The following is a 20,087-nucleotide window of genomic DNA, read 5'->3' as shown; positions in this document are numbered from 1 at the left end:
GCTCTCATGGATATCAAACAATTGCAAACACACAGGTTTATAAAAACTGTTTAATATATGTGTGGCACAATTATTGGCACCCTTTTAATCAATACCTCCCTTTGCCAAGATAACAGCTCTGATGAGAATACATGATAAGGAATCTGAGACCATTCCTCTATACGGAATCTCTCCAGATCCTTAAATTTCGTGGTTGATGCAGTTCACCCCGCATGTTTTCTATGGGATTCAAGTCTGGGGTCAAGTCAAGGGACTGGTGTGGCCATGGTAGGAATTTGATTTTATGGTTAGTAAAACATTTTTGTGTTGATTCTGATGTTTCTTTTGTCCTGCTGGAAGATGCAACCACAGCTCATTTTAAGCTTTATGACAGAGGCAGTCAGGTGTTTATATTATATCTGTTGAAATTAGATAGAGCCCATGATGACATGTATCCTTACAAAACGTTCAGGTCCATGGGCATAGGATACTTTTCCATATGGCTACCTATCTGTGTGCGTCAAAACCACCTCTGGTGTCTATTGCCAAATTTGTTTTTTATCTGTCTGTAGAACCCAATCCCATTTAAATATCCAGTAAAGTCTGGCAAACGGAAGACAGTTGAGTTTGTTTTGAGGGTGGAGGCTTTTTTCTTTAAACCCTTCCAAACAACTTGTGACGTAGGTGACGTCGGATTGTAGTTTTGACTCCAGGACGCAACTAACTTCTCCAATTCTCGAGCTGTGATCCTGTGAGTTTTTGACAACTCAGACCATCCTCTTCCATCCATATGTGAGACACATGTCCTCTTCCAGATTCATTCATAACATTTCCAGTTGATGGAAATAGGCATTTTCAATTATTTTCTTGTAGCCATTTCCCATTTTGTGAAGCTCAACAACCTTTTGGCGCTATATTCCTTTGACTTACCCATTGTGATCAATGAAGGGAATCTGGCCTATGTGTTACCTAATATTTATGCCCTTATGAAACAAGAAGTCATATAAATATATATATGTAATATATTGTTACCATATGAATTCAAAAGGGTGCCAATAATTGTATTTAACAATGTTGTGTGTGCAGTGGCGTCTCCAGCTTTCATATTTAGGGGGGCACATGGGGGGCCAGGGACCAAAGTAGGGGGGCCAATTATAAAACGGTACATATAATATATATATGCGTTAGTCGTGCATTTTTAACTACATCATATGTACTTATCTCTTTGAAGTGATTGAAATACGATTTTAAAAACACAGCTGAACTGGCAGTTATTTTTCATTCTTTAATATTAGCCCCTGCTGCCAATATATATATATATATATATAAATATTAGACCCTGCTGCTGATATATATTAATATTAGACCCTGCTGCCAATATATATATAAATATTATCTGTGGGATAGAGAAGGTCAAATAAAATAACACCCCTCCACACCCATGTCTCCATGGTAGGGAGGATAAGATTAATTCAAACAGGAACATGCAGACATATTTATACACCCTGTGTTAAAATGGTTATCGTTCTGTGTCATCAGTCCCCACAAGCATTTGGGGACCAAATGATAGTCCATGCCATGTTCCTATGGAGCACCAGCATTGAAAGAATAAAAAAAAAAAAATGTCTTCAGTAGTAATGACCTAAAAGTCAAAGGGGCTTCCAGGTCAATTGCTGTCATTTAGACTTTGCACCAGTTTAAACTACTGCAGAGCCAGTCAAGAATGATGATCAGATCACTCCTGACTAGGAGTGATATAATTATTATGACAACCACTTGTTGTCTCCCTCCTATAAGTGACCGCTGTCACAGTCCTTTTTTTGGATTGCCTTTTTATTTAAATACTCCCCATTCCACATCGCACAGGCTGAGGAAAGGGGAGAGGGGGGAATCATCACCTCCCACCTTGGTTAACATCTCTTTTTAAAAAAATATTTTTTTTAAACGTAGAGAATTTGCCAGTTGCCTACTTTATTAACTTGCATACACTTTTTCATAGTGAATAGTAAACACAATGGTGGTCCATGAAATTCTAGTGCTACGTAAAAACAGGTCTATAAGTTGGCTAACTAGATTGTTCCTTTAAGGGCACTCTACAGCTCACAACCGCTTCAGCAATGAGTTAATGCATTTAGTAAGTATTCTTTGCTAGTCTCATCTTGGTGAAACTATGTGTATGACATTGTTTAAACCTATTTGCTTTTTTTTTCCCCTTATTGCAAAATTACTCAGGCCCCAGTGAGATTTGAACTCACGACCCCTGGTTTACAAGACCAGTGCTCTAACCCCTGAGCTATGAAGCCATCTGCTGGAGACATGCTGCATGAAACCCATGTTGAGTAATTAAATACTCTGTGAGCTTTTATACAAATGCTCCACAAATGCAAATAATAAAACTAAAGCAGCTACCTGCCTCCAACAATTCTTGAAAAAGCTAATCAGTGACCGGAAAGGGCTTCCATTGAAATCAACAGAAGCACTTTCCACCCACTGTAGACTGCATTTTAGGGATGCACCGAATTAAAATTCTGGACCGAAACCGTAAAAACACAGCTATAAGTTGGCTAACCAGATGGTTCCTTTAAAGACACTCTACTGCTCACAACTGCTTCAGCAATACCGTATTTGCTTGATTATCAGACGAGGTTTTTTTCAGAGCAAATGCTCTGAAAAATACCCCTTGTCTTATAATCAGACCTCAAATAGGTCTGACTATGAGACGACTAAGATCCAGATCCCCCCTCCCCCGCCCCACTTACCGGTACTTCTGAGTCCCCGGTGTGTAGCTGGGGCAGCGTGTAGATGTCTACGCAATTCACGTAGACAACTTCTGCTGCACCAGGAAGGAGTTGCTAGCAGCGGGGGTTGTCTGCGTCCATCGCGCAGACCTTCCCCGGCTGTCAGAGATCAGAGTTCCCCTGATCTCTGACAGTCGGGGAAGGTCTGCGCGATGGACGCAGATAACCCCCGCTGCTAGCTACGCCTCCTTCCGGCTGCAGCGTAAGTGCGTGGGATCTACACGCTGCACCGGCTACATGACAGGGAAGTCAGAAGCACCGGTAAGTTTGGGGGGGGGGGATGTTAAATGGGGGGCATAAGGCATTTCTGGAGGCAGAGTGCTCTGTGAAATGCCATATACCCCCTTAATGCCACTCTGCCTCCAGAAATGCCTTTTTAACCCTCTATATGCCACTCTGCCTCCTGAATGCCTTAAACCTCCCTATATGCCACTCTTCCCCTTAATATGCCTTTTAACCCTCTAAATGCCAGAGTGGCATATAGGGGTATAAGGCATTTCTGCAGGCAGAGTGACACATAGGGGGTCAAAAGGCATATCATGGGGCACAGTGGCATATAGGGTTAAAAGGCATATCATGGGGCACAGTGGCATTTAGAGGGTTAAAAGGCATATCATGGGGCACAGTGGCATATAGGGGGTATAAGGCATTTCTGGGGCAGATTTGCATAACTGGGGGGCAGGTTGGAAAATAGAAGGAAATAAAACCAAAATATTTCTCTCAATCATAGCTTTTATTAAAAAAAAAATAGTTTAGATGAATTAACATTTACTGGTAAAACTTTTTTCCTATAGGGTCGTCTTATATTCAGGCATTTTCTTTTTTCCCCTAAATTAATATTCAGATCTGGGGGGTCGTCTTATAATTGAGCAAATACGGTAACAGTTAACGCATTTAGTAAGATTCTTTGCTAGTCTCATCTTGGATTCACTATGTGTACGACATTGTTTAAATTTAATTGCTTTTATTTTTATCATTTCACTTCTGCCCTTATTGCAAAATTAGCCAGGCCCCAGCGAGATTTGAACTCGCGACCCCTGGTTTACAAGACCAGTGCTCTAACCCCTGAGCTATGGAGCCATCTGCTGGAAACAAGCTGCACTAAACCAATGTTGAGTAATTAAATACTCAGCTAGCTACCTTCCTCCAACAATTCTTGAAAAAGCTAATCAGCGACCGGAAAGGGCTTCCATTGAAAGCGACTTCCACCCACTGCAGACTGCATTTTAGGGACGCACCGAATGAAAATTCTGGACCGAAACTAAAAATTCAGGATGTACTTAGCTGAAACCGAAAATGACTCCTCCCCCACCCACTTTAGGAAAGAAGAAGAAAAACTACACACTTTTTCCAGCTAGCGCGTGATGCGTGTAGACAACCTCCACTGCCGGCACATAACCTTCCAGTGCTTCACCATAGAAGCCCCGATGGAAATGCCAGCAGCGGCTGCCCCCGCTAGACACCAGGGAGTCTGGGGATGCATTGGTAAGTCGGGGGGGGGGGGGAGTGGCATTTCTAGGGGGCATAAATCATATCAGGGGGGCAGAGTGCTGCATATATAGGGGCAGAGTGGCATATCAGGGGGACATAAAGCATATCTGGGGGTCAGAGTGGCATAACTGGGGGCAGAGTGGCATATTGGGGAGCATTTTTATAAGTAAGGTGCATTATGACCTTAAAATGACTATTGGTTTTCCAAGTTTCTGTTTCTATATAACCTATTCTGCATACCAAACAAAAATGTTAATACATGTAGTCCTGTTGATTAGATAAAATACTGTTTTACCATTCCACTAATGTGTGTTTTTTTCTCTCTAAAACTAAGTTTTTATTTAAAATACCACCAAACTTTAAGGGTGCGGCCTCTATTCGAGCTAATACAGTATACAAAAAGTATTATTGCAAAATAGTAAGTCAAATAATAAACTCAAACAGCAGTTTTTTTAGCAGCTCTAGGCTTAAACATCAAAGCGTAAACAGATGTTGCATCAAAAACATGGCTACACAATTTTAATGTAGATATTTACACATAACAAATCAGACTGTTTTCTGTTTAAGTAAAAGTAGAAGGTTTCTCTTCAAGAACAAAAGTTGCTCAGCTAGAGAGACAGTTCCTCTTCTCATCAAGAACATGAGATGCTGCACTGAACAGTCTTTCACTCTCTGTGCTGGCGCTTGGAGTAGATAAATACCTGCGTGCAGCCGCACAAGCAATAGAAAGGGTTCTTTGTTCATGCGCCAGTAGTCAAGGGGATTCTCACTTTTGGCGATAGGTAGTTCAGCTAGATACATCTCCAGCTGTTATATTGTTGCACCTGTTGCAGCACTGCTGTGGATTGGGGGTGCTTTCCTGTAGGATCTCGTCAAAACATATAAAAAAGTGAGGGAGCCTGCGCCTCATCGCTTGTACAAGACTGTTTCCCTGGCAGTTTCCTCTGTGCTGCATGTCAAGTTTCCTTCAGCAGCCTCTATAATTTCCCATATATGTTGCTTCTTCACATCAAAATTACGTTCTTTAAATCGCGGCTCTAGTAATGTTGCAATGCATAGAGGGTTAGACTCAGTGTCTTGAAAATGTATGTTAACAGCCTCCAATAGATTTTTTGTCTCTCTTCCTAGCAGACGCTTTAGTGCTGCAATCAAAGGAATAACTTCAGCAACAGACGCATCACTTTTATTCTTTAGTTAACTGTTCAAATGGAGAGACATACATTCACCTAACTCTTTTGGGTTCCCGCGTAATCTGGACAGAACAAGAGATGCTGCTGAGCAACAAAGAGGTAAGCAGCAGGGCCCCTGTGGTCGTTTATTTATTTCGGCATTTTACCGATATTTTCGCCCGATACGTTTTGGTGCATCCCTGCTGCATTTCAAACAATACAAGATGATAAACGTTCAGATACAATCCCCAACATAAAACAATACACTTATCACACAGATTCTGGAAAGACTATCCACAAGACTTTGGACTGTTTATATGGGAATTTGCACCCCCTCAGCCAAAAGTAAAATTTTAAAGAATATGAATGATGTTGGCCTGGTTAAAGTCAGGGCTCTGTGCAGGCTTGAGTTCCTCTGCACCAAACTTGTCAAACCATGGACAGGAAAGGGCCTTACAAAAAGTTTTAATCATACAATTGTCTAAAATGTTTTTGTATGCTGTAGCATTAACATTAGCCTTCATTGGAAGTAAAGGGCCTAAGCATACCCCAAAATTTGCCTTTTGTTATATGTAGAATTTCCATACATTCCTGTCAATTATAGAGCAAATATTAGAAGGTGCTCATTGCTGTTTCAAAGCTGTTTTTGCATTTAGTATACTGAGTTTGTCACTGGAATTTTGAATAAAGAACCCATAAACCACCCACATAAGTATATATTTCAGTAAAACAGACACCCAGGTTATGTTTCTAGGAACATTTGAACACTTTTCATGCAGCCATTTGGCACTGTGCCTCATGTGGGATTATTTAGTAGCTACCTTAGAATTTGGCCTCCAGTCCCTGGCAAATTTAACTGTATCCATAATCTGCTGTCCTTTCTTTCATAAACACCTCTGTGCAACTTCGCGATTCTTTCCACGGGTTATATGTTATAGCAGGCAAATCAAGCCCAAAACGTATTTGAATGCATCCATAGGTTTTTGACTTTGTAAAAAAAAAAAAGTTGCTTGTTGACAGTTGCTTAGAACTTTTGGGTAAATTGTGTATCAATTTTTTTTGGGGGGGGTGGGTGATTATGGAAAGAAAATGCAGGCCAGTTAGAGGGATGACACTTTCATCTTCCATATTTTGTGAACTTGCGGGCTGCTCAAAGCATGTTAATATTTGAGGAATGAAAGCTTGTTTGCTTTGCCAATTTTTTTTATGCAGCACATACACATTGTACATGGCAACCCGGCTCAGGTAGATGGCCACCTTTTTGTTTTGGGCAGCACATCCTTCCAATGTTTTTATTATATGTATATTTTCAGTTTTCTAAATCCTGTAGTTTCATGCATTCACCATCAATACGAAGAGCGAAAAAAGATGACAAGGTGATCCAAGTTGGTTAGGGCCACAGCGAAACCAGGTTCCCGATCTTCTTCTAAGGATTGCAATCCATCTGATGGTACATACAGCCCCTTCTTTCCCTCTCAGACAGAAGTCAAGGGAGCACTGAATCTTATGAGAAGACCCCATAAAGTCTTCAGCCACCCGAGCCAAAAAGTTCTGGCTCTGCTGTGATGAGTGAAAAATCAGAAAAAGCAATATCACATCTTCACACGCAAAAACATTAATAAAAATATTCATGCACATGGGCAAAATACATTAAAAGGGCTGCACAAAAATATCTTATATATTAAAGGGTTCTCTCCTGGAGACATACACACACATATATATATATACACACACACTATAAATCAGTATTTCGTTTCTGTATTTTAATTTCGTTCCACCCTTAAAACAAACTCCAAACACGGAACACTAACGTGTCGCCTTCATTCCCGCCAAAAACTCGCAACTTCGAACAGATCCTGTAGTCTCGCGACTCAATACAAAGTAACCGCCCCGCGCCTTGCGACATCGCAGGAGGTTTCCATATCCATTATCCAGCTAGTAGGGAAAGAACGACCGGGTCGGGGGGGAGTGTTATTGGTAACTCACAACGTCGCAGACATACTTCGTTCGCTTCTAAGAACTTTGTCCCGGAAGCCGCGCGCCGACCTTACGTGTTACCGACACGGAATACGGCGGCGCTATACATTACGTGCTCGTGCTTTCCGGAAGCACTCCAGATCGGTGGATTGGGGCATTTTCGTCTGTTTAAGGGGGGAACACAGAGGTGTAACCGGAGATGCGCATTCGTGAGGGAACTGCTCCGTCTGTAGTGTCACCGACTGCCTCAAGGGAGGCGTTTTAATAACAGTAAAATGAACGAAGGCGCCAGCCTGGTGAGTGAAATTGATGAAGTTCCAGCAGTGTCTTGTTGCTGAGCCCGTACCGTAAACAGTGCCACGAGTTTTGCCTGTTCAATCACAATAATATATCCTAAAGTATATCAAATAATAGTGCGTGTGTGCGGAAATACACGGTTTACGGAAAGGTTTCCGCAGGGAGCTGTAACTAGAAACATAATAATATAAATATTGTGCATGTTCCTGTTGCTTGTAAACAAATAACGTTGGTATTCTCAGTGGTTTTATTTATTTATGTTACATCGGAGCCCAGGTAACCAGAAGCACACATTTGCCCTTTTTTTGACTTGCTGCATGAGCATCCGTATGGCGATATCATCTAGAACATCTGCAGAACAACTTGTTTAAGTTCTAGATGTTTAGATCTCCTGGGAACACTTGTTTTGGGGAGGGGCTTAGATTTGGGTTTTTTTTGGTGTGTAACATCCCCTTTTTAAGCTATTTACCTAATAATGTACAACTTAGTCGACCTAATTTTTTAGCGTAAGCATCCCACTTAACTGTATAATACTTTCTATGCTAGCTATATTACCTATGCCATTATTGAGATTTTTTTTGTGATTTTCTATTTAAGCGAGAAGGCGGTTATAAAAGCATGCCTATGAATGATCATTTATGCATACATTACATGTATTAAATGTCAATGATGTCTGTACAATGTATACCTCTCAGCATTTCAAAATGGCCAAAAATATGCTATTTTTTAGGAGGCGCTAGATGAGGAACGTTCTCCACGTTTTAGATTACTGTAGGCATTGGCACCCATTAAACATTCTGAACACATAATTAAAAAAGGAGTATGTGTTGGGGATGATGGATGGTTACAAACTATGCAGAATCCATAGAGGGCTGCGTCAGGCCTGTGGTACTCCACCTTAGATTTGATATCGGTGTTGGGGTTTGTTTGATCGGTTTGCCCCTGGGCAATGGGCTTTGTTGTAAAGAGATACCTTTTCAATTTGTTTTGATTTAATTATGGCCGTCTTTATGATTGTGTTTGTTTTTATGGTGCTTTATTGTGTTAAACCGTTGTTGGTCAGAATAGCATACCTTGGGAAGCATAATAAAACCAAATGTTTTGTTTGCCGTATTTATCTTTAAGTTGAATTGCCACCACATTAAAAAAAAAAAAAAAAAATCTACAGATCTACAAATAAATGTTTATTATTAAAATGTGAAACTAAACCCACAAGATTTCCCTATAACCACAACAACTCTTGTTTTCCAAATCATCCTTTTGGGGGGTGGGGGGGTATAGATGCTTCAGGGTAATGGTGATTTAGGTCTTCAGGACCTTTTCAACTACAAAAACTAGAATATGCTTTGAAGGGGGAAACTTGTCTGTGTTAAACACTCTTATGGCAACTACTTGTCTTCTAGTTTAATTGTAATCTGACGTATTTCAGATTTAAGTGCATATTGGATGAAACTGCAACATAACATGTTTAAACTTTTAGAATTTCCATGAAAGTACAGTATAGTTTAAAGATAAAGTGTGTTTATATTCTTTTCACAGAGCCGATTTAAAAACACATACAGATTGAGGTATTGTCCTAGTGCAGGGTAAGTTTGTTTGTTTTTTTGGTTTTTTTTTTCTGCATGTTGTTTGTGTCTTAATCAAACAGGTTCCATTAAATATTCATTCTCAAAATTCTTGCGAGAAACCTTTGTAACATTTGAATAAAAAATGCTATTGAACCTTAACTGTAAAATGTTAAAATACTTGTATAACTTACTGTAAGTTATTATAACCCCATATTATTGGTACTATATATAGTCTATATGAGAACAGAGGACAGATTCCTTGCTTCGCCACAGAGCTTTGTTCGTGTATTTTTATTAAACTGATTTCCTTTTTGTAAAAGCCATTACAAGCATGTATTGTCCTGCAAGGATCCAGTGGAACAAAGTAGAGTAATACTCTGTTTTTAGTAGAAGTAAATGTTATATTTCTGTAGTGTACCTTCTAGCCTAGATATTATTGTACTAGGAAGAATCTGGTGTTGATGTACTAGGAGACATGTTAATGTTTTTTGCTTTTTCTGTAAATTGTGTTGTTTTTGAACCTTCAGCCTAGAAGAGCCACCTGAACTGCAACCTGGCCAAAATGTTTTGTCTGCAATACAAAATTATTTTGATGACTCGGGTAAGAAAGATGTTTGTATATGTTTGTATATGTTATTGAAAATAAATGTACTAATATATATACTTTTTTTTTTCTCCATAGAAAGTGATATTGAAGCGGATACTCTTGGTATAGGGAACACCTCGACACCTGTAAGCGAAATTTCAAGTAGATTTGCAGTTAGTAGCAAGGTAAGTAAACATCAAATACAAATAAAATATCTCAAGATGAATTACACTGGAAATGTATCTATAAGATAAGGTACTCAGTTTAAAGTTGATACATCCATTGATGTGTGGGTTACAAGGTCAACTAGACATGTGACGTATGTTGAATGCACAAGTGTACACCTTATGTTCTGTCACTAAATGCACTGTGAGCAATTATATTCATTATTTATATCTTTATGTAATTAGTACCTGTATAGGTACTTAGGTAGACAGAATATAAAAGCAGGTTAAAGGAAAGCTATTAAATGGGGTAAATCATATTATAATAAAGAGAATAATCTGGGCAGTAGCCAAAGATTTTCCAACCGGGTAACCACTTGTTGCTAGCAATGAAAATGCTATTTTGGTTTATGTATTGGCAAAATTATTGTTAATACTTGTTTACTGTATATATGTATGCCTTTTGTTCTTGAATTTGTGACAAAGTATGGCTGTGTAGCACGTTAGACATGTTTACTCCCTAATTGGTATCTGTAATAAAAAGTAAGGTTATGAACTGGTTAACAGCTATTTATTGGTCAGCCTGAAATGCTTTGTTTGTTCTTTGGAAAGGATTTCAAAGTTACTGTTCCAGAGTTTCTTTCCACTCAAGGTTAATTCACACAAGGAAAGATTTTAGAAGCTTTCTTCAGGCAGGCAGGCAGGCAGGCAGGCAGTGCTTGTGTTTGTGTGACACAAAAATTGTGTGTCCCTTGCACAATTATGAATGAGGAAATATTTTACATGACAAGCAACTTCTAGGAAAAGGGTATGGACATTTAACAGTACTAGGGAAGATGTTTTTTAATGCAGCATTTACTCACAAGATTGTTTTTTTGTTATATGCACTAAAGTGCATATGATGGCTGGAGCGTCTCCTTAAATTTCAGCTGCAACTGAAGAGCTACAATCGTGCTACAATTTGTTGGAGGGTAACTTATCCCAATTAAAGCTTACATATTGTATGATGTTATGGTTTCCATGTAGACCTTTTAGTGATATTTTATTTTTTGCCGTTTTTAAGATAATGAGAATGTTTGTTTTTTTCTTTCTTTTTTACAGAGATCATCAGTAAATCCAACCTACAGGGCTTCTGGTAACTTTCCAACACCAAAGTCACTGAAATCAGGATTTCAAGATAAGAAAGGTTTATATTTATAAATAAGCTTACCTGTACTTCATATTAACATTGATTGATCTATAATGGAGAAATGTGTTTTATTTATAATTCTTTATCAGTTTTGCTGGATGTTATCTCTTTCAGTTGATTGTAGTACCTAGTAACCACAAAACATTTTTTTAACCCCTTAACTACCAGGCACGTCACGGGAAAAACATAGTTTTTAATGGGTTTTTCAATGGTGTTGCTGCAATGCCTCAACATCGAGGCGTTCAGCAAAAGGCCAGAAGATATAGGGACCCTTTGTGATCTCTCTACGGAGCTATAACATTTGCCTTATTGAAAGAGGCGCGCTGCAGCTGACAAAATTTCTAGGTTCATTTTTGGACCATTAATTTTCGGACAACTAATTTGTTTCCTGCCCGTTCGATTTGGGACTACAAATTACGTGCCCATTCGTTTTTGACCTAAATCGGGTACTTTTTGCTTTTTTCTTTGCTTTTGCTTTTTGCTTTGTTTTTATTTGTACAAATTAACCAAATATGAAATTAATTAAATTTGCAATTCGTATGAATCTGAATGCACAAGTCTGTACACTAGTACAAACTTTGACAAAGGCTGGCGGTAGAATTAGTGCATCGGAACAGTTAAAATTCCAGCATTTGAAATACTCAGTGGTGTCTACTTTTCAAAAATATATGGTTCCTTTGTAAATTTATAACTGAATTACAATCTGTGTGGGGGAAAAAAAAATCACCAATAATTTTACATCTTTGGCAAAGATTGGTGGTAAAATGGCTGCACGAGAAGTATCAAATTATAATCTAATGGAACACCAGTTAAAATGAAGAAGCTTTTGTCGGCGCTATTCTTTCTCTCTGTTAAAGTGTTTGCTCCACTCAAAATTGTAATTGTGTTCCGTATTTTTCTTATGTTTACTTTTATACTGGGCTTGCTGCTCCATCCCAAGCTGTTGTGTTTCTCCTGTAATTCGCTGTTACACATTGGCTGTCTAAACACAGAGTGTGAGTCATGGATATTGAAAGTGTGGGACATCATTGCACTGCTGTATAACAGTGAATGTCAGAACAGGGTAACAGTTGATATTACAAGCAAAAGATCAAACAAAAAAATATTTTCACATTTTTTCATTCTGTTTCAGTCCATCGCCCCTTTACACCGGCACATAAATTACAAACTCCTTCTTCAGGAAATTGGAGCAACATTCAGAAGAACAGTTTACCATTGGCTCAAACTGAACATAAGGGCAGTGCATCTGAAAGTGATTCAGATGAATCGCATACTGATGTCAACTGTGGAGCAATATTACTGGCTCCAGGGGAAGATGCAACAAACAGAGATCCAGATGTGAAAGGCCCTTTAGATTTGAGCACCAAATTTTACAAAATTGATGGATCTGTTATGCATGACCATGCTAGCCCAACCATCAGACTTCCCACAAAAAAGAGGTAAGCATTTTGAGTGTGTATTGTATTATTATTGCTTATGGACAAGACATCAATAGTATATTTAACTATGTTAGTGACAGCTATGTATGTGGTACAAAAAAGTTTTGTGTTATTGTTAATTTATAATATGGTCACGAGGACATCAGTTTATTTTGTTTTCTTTTTGCACTATATGACATAATTTAAACTGATATACTTCATATATTTATCCTTCCTGACATGTTCTTTTTTTTTTTTTCTTTCTTTTGTAGGTTAAGTTTCAGAAATGCCACATTGATGAAAGAAGGGGATTTTGCACAAGATGATGCTTTAAAATTAATGAGTGAGGGCACAAAAAATGTGGCTGCCCCTGTTGAGAAAACTTGTACTGTGGACAGTTTGTATGTTAATCTACTTATTAAGTATTTTTATTTTTTCAAATATCTTACAAATTAATCTTCACTTAAAATGTAACCTGAAACCTATTGATGTTGAATCTCACTGTCTCAAATATTAGATATTGCATTCCACTACACTAATCCCGATGTAATGATGTTTACAGATTAACATTATATATGTGTAGAAATTTACCATATTTGTATACCATAGCAGCAGCTATCTTAACTTTAAGATTAACACGGTTATATCTCTCCTTTTGCCAAAGTTGTTTTCCTTTAGTTTGTAAGCGTTTGTGCTCTTTATATTTTGTTTTAGCCGATGTCATATGCAGGTGTTTCACTTGAGATTGTTTTAACTCCTGGTACTCCTCTGTAAAGATAACATGCTCTTCAGGTAGTCATGATATGTGATGGCAAGATTGCATCATTTATCTGTTACAGAAGTGCTTTTTGCTGTAGGCCCTAAAGCTAGAGAGGATGTTAATTGCTTATCTGGCTAGTACCGATAGCAGATCATTTATTGATGGCATGGAAGAAATATACATATTTTAATTTGAATTGCTTTTCAGGCATTCAACAATTTTCCCCAACCATCCAACTTCCCGCTTTATACAAGATGAAGAAGAGGAGGAATTTATGATAAATGAAGAAGACAGCTGTGTTTTAGATACATGGCTTGGGGTGCGTGAGTCAAATCCTCAGAAAGGAGAGTTACAGTCAAAAATAGTTGCAGCTAAAAGTGAAATACCATCTCAGATAGCTCATGGAAAGAAAGACACCACTGTTAAAGGCAAACGGAAATATCAAGGACAATCAAGTGCTCAAAATAATGATAAACCAGCCAAAGAAGATATACCCCCTGCAAAACTGAAGCGTGCCAGTAAACCGACCGACGTAACGCCAGACAGACATCTGGTATTGAGCAAAGATGAGCAGTTTGGAAAAGCAGCAAACACTTTGACTCCAGAGTCAAGGCGAAAGACGCCCAAAGGCAAGCAAAAAAATTATTAAATGTAATTTAATATATTTATTAACATTTGTTGGGGTAACTGGGTTAATCTGCATTAAACTTTACAGAAATACTCACTGTGAAAGCAGGATGTTGTTTTTTTTTTGGGGGGGGGTTGTTCAAATTTAGTGCAGGCAGTGACAGTGAATACAGCCTTTTTGTTGACTGCACTGATTCAAAGTGAAGGGAAGACTGATAAATCCCAATTAATGTAGCAAACGTGTCCAAATAATATTGATGGTACCGCTCCTGTGAGTGGGCACTGATTTTTTTTTTTTTTTAATTCATTTAGGGCATCTTCATCAAGGTGGCAGTGTGGACGTACAACAGGAACCTAGTAAAAAAGTCACTGGGTTTGAGCATTCCAATTATAATTATTCTGATGCAATCTATAGGCAGGGTGAAAAACCCTTAAAAGAATTTCCAGAAAAACAGACTGTGCCTGAAAGTGTTGCTACATCCACAGAACATAATGCTAGTTCAACAGCTTATGTGAATAAAACAAGAAGGTAAAAAGCTAATTCTAAAAGCATTTTAATGAAATATTAAGGTTGCTTTTCTTGTGGCACTTGTGAAAGGGTATGTTTGTGATGTCAATGAAGTTGAAAACGTATAGATACTGCAGTACATGCCATTCTTACTTCACACTGTTATGTCTAGTTCCTAAGAATGCACATCTTAAGCTTATTTTATACCAGTGTTAATATATGCAAGTCTCCATTTACTATACTAGATGATGTGAGGGAAGTTTGCTTCAAAAGGGCATATCTGAGTAACACTAGAGACATTCTGTGTCTTTTAGAGAGATGATAGAGGATTGAAAAATGATCCAAAATGTTGCTTCATGATGTTTCCATGCTTCAAACAAAACTTTATTTTCCCTGGCGTCCTATGTGGCATCCAAACCTAGAGTCATATCCCATTACTTTCTATAGGACAGGTGCCAGACTGGAAACGCCTCCTCCTAAACCTATAAAGAGATATGACTCTAGGTTTGGCTGCCCTGGACTAAGGAGAAAATAATTACGGTAAGAAATTTTGTTTTCATTGCATTCGATGTAAACAAGGAAGCCATCACTTCTCAGTGTCACATTTCCTGGAATTCCAAAAAAAGGTAACTTTTAAGCACATGAGATCTGCTCATGTATAGATACAGCAGTTTATGCCTTATATTTGTATATGATCACTGCCTACTAGAATGATGCATTCAAATTCATGAGTATCCCAAAATAAGGGACCCCAATTGAAATGAACAAGCTCCGAAGACATATTGCATTTTGTTATTTTTACTCTCTCATGTTGTCAATGTCTCCTTACCTTCTGCGCTGGCTGGTTCTGTGCCATTGTCTCGTTTCCCGAAGCTCTGTTTCTTCTCTTGACTCTTCTTGTTCTCCTGTCTTAGTTTCTATCTGTATTTCCCCGTGTCTTCTTTCTTTCTGTGACACTAGAGTAGGGCTGCAACAACGAATCGATAATGAACATAGTTGGCAACAAATTTTATTATCGATTAGTTAAATCGATTTTTATCAGAGCACGAGGCATTCAGCAACCCCAAACACTTAGCCCAGGATGCGCTGTGTCTGCTCCGGAGAGTGGTCACAACCGCCACTGCGAGTGATTTTTCCACTCGTAAGATGGCGGCGCGTCCTGTAAAAAAAAAACAAAGTTGGAAAAGTTCGCCAGATCCTCTAGAGAACTCTGGCTCCACTTGCAGGTTCAATACAGGTACTGCATTCAACCATGCAACTCAATGGAGCCCAGCTTTCTAATCACTATGTTCCAGTTCCAGCAAGATGTAAAAAAAAAACTCATAAAAAAAAATAATAAAGTGTATTAAAATTAGCGCTTTATGTTCCCAAAAACCTTGACATGGAAAGAGTTAAAGTAAAAGCATTTCAAACACCCAAGGGGTGTCTAATTAAAAAAATAAAAAAAAAAGAGTGGTTTGATGGGGTAAATTGGAGTGGCCGGGCACAAAGATAGGGCATAGGCACACCGACGGAGAAGGTAAGGAGAGATTAAGTGTGTAAGGGTGGTGATTTGTGTTACCAAAGTTCATTCAAACCAAAAGGACCGCAAAAGGGGAAATTCATGTCTAAAACCTAAAACAAAAGTCTACTGCTTACTATTTCTATACATGCATTTGTTCTATTTACTTCAATGTCTTGAGCCATTTTTTTTGTGTTTTCCCTAGCAAAGAATCTATATGTCTTCCGTCTCCAGCCTCTAAACAACATGTTAATAAAACACAATTGCCAGAAACACCTCACATGCCGTCAGATCGTAGAACAATACAAACCTCTGGAAAAACAAAGAAATCAAGTAACTTGGCAGATGTTACACATATAGTGAAAAGGCCGGTTTCGTCCATGTTTTTACAAGCAGCCACACTGGGGAACACGGATAGCAGGTTTGTATAAATGCACTTGACTTTCTGGCTGAAGTATGTTGTATTAGTTTCACAAGCTGTTAAACAGAATCATTACATATTCCTCCATAAAGCTAGAAAGATTTGCTGCCTTGAAATTCTGGTAAGTGGTACTTATCATAGTTGACAGGAAACGGTTATTAGAGGACTACTTAGTGAAGATGGATTGTACATTGTGGAGTTGTTAGGTGTTCATCAAATCAGATACTAGGTTATTGTTAAAAAATGTTGGATACATATTTTTGTTGGTCATAAGTTAATTTATACACGTTTAGACTCTAGACAATCTGTTCATGCTTTTATATAGCAATATGAGACAATACACTCCTAAACACCATTTCACGAAGATACATAATTTAGACAAAATATGCTATACTATTACAGGTAGTAAACAGAAATACAGAGTTTTCCCAACTGTGACTATAATATAATTTTAAGCAAGCAAGCTGATATGAGGCGGTAATTTTTCTGCAACCAAATTCAAATATGGTAGTGAATTACTTTTAAGCATTGCTAAATAAAATTATAAATGGTACCCATAGAGTGTGCTTTTTGCTAATTGGTTTAGTTGTTTTGGAGAGATTTAAAAAGTTTTGCTTCAGGGAAGCTAAGGTCTGTGGCAGTACATGGAGGAACTAGCTTTAAATATTGAGACATTTATCTGATTTTACTCACAACTTTGTTCTAGCTCACAAGTAAACAAGCATGAAACTTTAAATCTTGGTTTCTACATAACCCGTGAACTTTAAACACAGTCTGTTTTTAGAATAAACATTGTGCTAATTTTAAAGGCCAGGAAATCAGTAATTTTCAAACAGATTTCGCAATATAGATCCATTTCCAGGTTCCAGCTAAAAGTCCTGCTCAGAATACATAAGCACAAGCCAATCAGTCACATTACACTCTTTAAGGAGTACTCTGAAGCGGTTTGCTTTGTCGTTTCTCCTTCCGCAAAGTTCAGTGAAACACTGCTCTGTTCACTTAGTTTTACATTTCCAATGGCATTTATTCAGTGAATGAACCTCGTGTCAGGACTTCTTGGTGTTTGGGCATGTACTGCTGTGTGCACATGCTCCCACTGTTTTCCTATGCATAGATAAGTTAGTTGATCTATTATGTTTTCCAAATTCCACATTTTACAGCTCTATACACAAAATAATCTAGGTAATAGTGTTGCAGATTAAAATAAGCAATATGTATTAAAACTCAATGTGCTTACCACAGGTAAAGGTATATTGACTTATTTTCTCATGATTGATATTATATTTCCCTGTCATGTTATCTCTCACCTATTGTTAAGTTGCTGTAAGACTTTTTAAAGGGGTTAGGAAAGATGGAAGTATTTTAGCACAGGGCATTGATTAAATTATGTTGGTTTTTGAGGTGAACTTTAAAAAAGAAGGTAATTACACAAACACAAGCTATAGGTAGTTGTACCTAATGCTAAAGGCTGTGGTGGTAAAAGTTCCCATTTAATGATCCAGCAGTGTCCAGATTGAACACAGCATGCACACGCTGGGGTGTCTACATCAGCAAAGTGGTGAATTTTCACTCTAAGGCAACTTATTCCTTATAGAAGTATTATTTTGTGGAGTAGGTAAGGGTGGAGGGCTTTTTTTCCCCACATCTAATTTTTACAGTAGTCTAAATAATTACTAATAAATACATTTTCTTTTTTAAGGGTTCCACCGGTTCTTCCTGACCCTCCACCAACACCTCTTGTACATCAAGATACAGATGATGAAGAATTTGTGATAGATGAATCTTTATTTGTTCCAAACCTGTTGGTTTCTATACCTAGATTTGGAAAGACAACCAAACAGTTGGCGTCTGAATCAGAGATTAAGAGACATGAGAAGGTCACAGACACTAACCAAGCCAGACCCATTGGATCTGATATAATTTCCAATGATGGTTATAATGACAAAGAACATGTTTTTACAGAAGGACAGATGGTTAATTATGTAGAGGAAATTGATACTGCATTATCTGAACAAGAAATGCTTTCTTCACATGAGAGGCCCCCAGTCGAACCTATAGAGTGTGTAAAGTCGAGGCCAGGCAAAGGAGGTCACAGGAATAAAAAGACCCCTTTAAAGCCCGTTGTCCAGTCATGTGAAAAAGCTAATGAGAGTAGCTCATCTGAAGGGGAACATGCTATGCAGAAAAAAACCTCAGCAAAACAGAAAAAACAAAAAAATAAAAAAAAGAGAAATGTAGAGAGTGTAAAGTCAAGACCAAGTAAAGGAGGTCCCAAGAATAAGAAGACCCTTCTAGAGCCCATTGTCCAGCCAGATGAAAATACTAATGATAGTGGCTCCTCTGAAGGGGAAAATGCTATGCAGAAAAAAACTTTGACGGAACAGAGAAAAGAAAAAAAGAGAAAACATCATGAGCCATTAAAAAAAGGAGGGCAGAAGAAGGATTCATCCGCTCTTGCACCGGTTACTGCCCTTCCTAATGAAAGCTGCAATGAGCAAAACGATGCAATAAATGGTTCGTCGAAGGAGAACCATACCACAGAACTGTGTAGCACATCAAAGAAGAAAGTGTTGCCTTTAAGTGTCAAAAATCAACGTCTCCCTTCAGCAAATGAAAATACACTTTCATCTCAGGAAGACAAGGGTAAGCATTTTGTAATTGTCCTTACGGTTCTGTTTAAGATATTCAAATGTTAGGTTTTCATTACTGACCATTTATAATACAATGTAAAAGTCTCAGGCTAATCATTATGCATGACTTCCCTGAGGAATAGACAAAATAGATTACATAATACAGTTTAAAATGGACCTGTTACTTGACAGCGCTGATAAAGACGTAACACTTTGTGTTATTCTCAAATAGGATTTAAGAAATCCAAAAGAAGAAAGCGGTCTTCTGATGATGAGCCAATCCCATCTACAAGTGATGTCAGGTATTCTGGTCGTAGTCAGAGAACACACAAGCCACCTGGAAATTGGTGGGCTGTCACTTCACCAGAGTTTGATAAGACTCTTTCATTGAGAAAACAATCATCTCCGAAAAAAACACAAAAGACTAGTCCAAGTAAGTGTTTGGGTTACTTAAAGCAGTTATACGACATTTAAATACCAGTTTCCAAATAATCCACCAGTGGTAGATTTTTGGTGTAGCTGAAACAAAATGGCAGCTGGTGTCCCCAGTGGTTTATTTTTTTTTTTATTTTTTTTTTAAACATTTAACAAGCAGTATGTTTTGTTTGGATTTCTTACAGAAAAAAAAGACAAATCAAAAAGGATTTCCGTGTCAAAGCAAAGAAAGAAAAATGACAAAAAGGAGGCAATGCTCTCTGAGCTTCCAGACTCTCAGCCTATCGATGATGCATCTACTGCCAAGGATGCCTCTCCTAATGAGAACAATGCTGTAGATAACAGTGGAGCAAAGAAAAATCAAAAGTCCCAAAATCCACATAAAATTGTGTCTGGTGATGAGAACAACATAGAGACCCCACATTCTGTTGTAGCTGCATCTCAAGGTTTGCCATCATCCAAGTCATTAGGAAAGCGAAAAGTTGCAGAAGAGAATGACAACCAAGACGAAGAAATTCCACTGCCTCAAAAGGTGATAAAATCTATACTTAAAACGGACACTCAGAATT

General features: G+C 38.1%; 2 non-coding genes across 2 annotated transcripts; both read right to left on the bottom strand.

The window, feature by feature from the left end:
- Nucleotides 1–2,209: 2,209 nt before the first annotated feature.
- Nucleotides 2,210–2,282, bottom strand: TRNAT-UGU (transfer RNA threonine (anticodon UGU)). The gene has a single exon. It is a non-coding gene; the product is annotated as a tRNA-Thr (tRNA).
- A 1,502-nt stretch (nt 2,283–3,784) lies between these two features.
- Nucleotides 3,785–3,857, bottom strand: TRNAT-UGU (transfer RNA threonine (anticodon UGU)). Its single transcript has one exon. It is a non-coding gene; the product is annotated as a tRNA-Thr (tRNA).
- Nucleotides 3,858–20,087: the final 16,230 nt, after the last annotated feature.

The sequence above is a fragment of the Sceloporus occidentalis genome, unplaced genomic scaffold, assembly GCF_023333645.1.
Source record: "Sceloporus occidentalis isolate IW3139 unplaced genomic scaffold, rSceOcc1.0.p SCAF_95, whole genome shotgun sequence".
Lineage (NCBI taxonomy): Eukaryota > Metazoa > Chordata > Lepidosauria > Squamata > Phrynosomatidae > Sceloporus > Sceloporus occidentalis.
Note: the sequence above shows the minus strand (reverse complement) of the source record. Positions and strands in the feature narration are given on the sequence as shown.